Below are 1,535 nucleotides of genomic sequence, written 5' to 3'. Positions count from 1 at the left end.
CTTTCCCAAGGACTTAAAACACAATTGTCTTTCTCCTGGTCCCTGTATTTGTAAATATTTTGTTTGTCTCTCCCTTTAGATTTTAAGCTTTTTGAGAGAAGGCACTTGTCTTTTGCTCTTATTGTATTCTGCCAGGAACTCTGCACACAGTTCTTATCTTGCCTTATGCTGTCAAGTCATCATCGATCCATAGTGACTTCAAGGACACATCTGTCCCAGAATGCCCCACTTCCATCTGCAATCGTTCTGGTAGTGTATCCACAGAGTTTTCTTGGTAAAAATACAGAAGTGGTTTACCACTGTCTCCTTCCATGTAGTAAACTTGGGTCTCCACCCTCAACTCTCTCCCATGCCGCTGCTGCCCAACAAGGTGAGTTTTGATTTGTAGCAGATTGCCTTCCACTCACTAGCCACTGCCCAAACTAGGAATGGAAGAGATATGCCTCTGCTTGACTCTCCCTCCTGTAACCGAGACTGGTAGAGTACTGGAAACTCTCTGACTGCGGTCCTGAGAGGGGGCCGCTCACACTTAGATCTCAATAAATTCCACTGATCATCATGGGGTAGGTAGAAGCAGTTAGCAATTAAGCACTTAGTACAGTGCTCTGTACACAGTAAGCGCTTAATAAATACCAATGAATGAATGAACATCATCCCCACTTCCAGTGAGTCAGTGGTGGATCTGGGTCTCCTGGGCTCCTGGGTACCTGTGGATTTCTGTATTTTGGGATATTCCTAGTTCTAGCACCACAACATAGTGGAAAGAGCACAGGACCAGGTTCTAATCCCAGCTCGGCCACTTGCCTGCTTGGTGACTTTGGGTAAATCCCTTAATCTCTCTGTGTCTGTTTCCTCATCTATAAAATGGGGATTAAATACCTGTTCTCTGTCCCTCTGAAGACTTTGAGCCCCACGTGGGATAGGGACTGAGTCTGACCTCATGCATCTACCTCAGTGTTTAATAAAGTGCTTGACACATACTAAGAGTTTAACAAATACCACAATCATTATTATTATTATTATCCTAAAATTTTATTGGGAAAGGTGCCAATCTGCTGAATCCTAGTACATCTCCCATTGCCATGGTGTCCAGTTGCTGAATCTATTTTTTCCTGGTTGGAGCTGTCAAAAATAACTGGCAAGTACTCTAGCACTTTTGTTTTTCCAAGGCACTTTCACATTACTTCTCTCATTTTGTTCAATCAATCAATTAATCATACTTATTGAGTGCTTGCTGAGTGCAGAACACTTGTTTTGTTTTGTTGTTTGTCTCCCCTGTTTAGACTGTGAGTTTATTGTTGGGCAGGGATTGTCTCTATTGCTGCACTGTACATTTCAAGCCCTTAGTACAGTGCTCTACACATAGTAAGAGCTCAATAAATATGATCGAATGAATGAATGTACTAAACACTTGGGAGAGTACACTATAACGGAGTTGGTAGACATATTTCCTGCCCAAAATGAGCTTATAGTCTAGAGGGGAAGACAGACGTTAGTATAAACAAATAATTTATAAAAGCCCAGAGAGGCTAAAT

General features: G+C 42.1%; 1 non-coding gene across 1 annotated transcript; it reads right to left on the bottom strand.

The window, feature by feature from the left end:
• Positions 1 to 380: 380 nt before the first annotated feature.
• On the bottom strand, positions 381 to 518 carry LOC114814390. Its single transcript, XR_003762188.1, has one exon. It is a non-coding gene; the product is annotated as a small nucleolar RNA SNORA7 (small nucleolar RNA).
• Between the last annotated feature and the right edge of the window lie 1,017 nt (positions 519 to 1,535).

The sequence above is a fragment of the Ornithorhynchus anatinus genome, chromosome 9, assembly GCF_004115215.2.
Source record: "Ornithorhynchus anatinus isolate Pmale09 chromosome 9, mOrnAna1.pri.v4, whole genome shotgun sequence".
Classification (NCBI taxonomy): domain Eukaryota; kingdom Metazoa; phylum Chordata; class Mammalia; order Monotremata; family Ornithorhynchidae; genus Ornithorhynchus; species Ornithorhynchus anatinus.
Note: the sequence above shows the minus strand (reverse complement) of the source record. Positions and strands in the feature narration are given on the sequence as shown.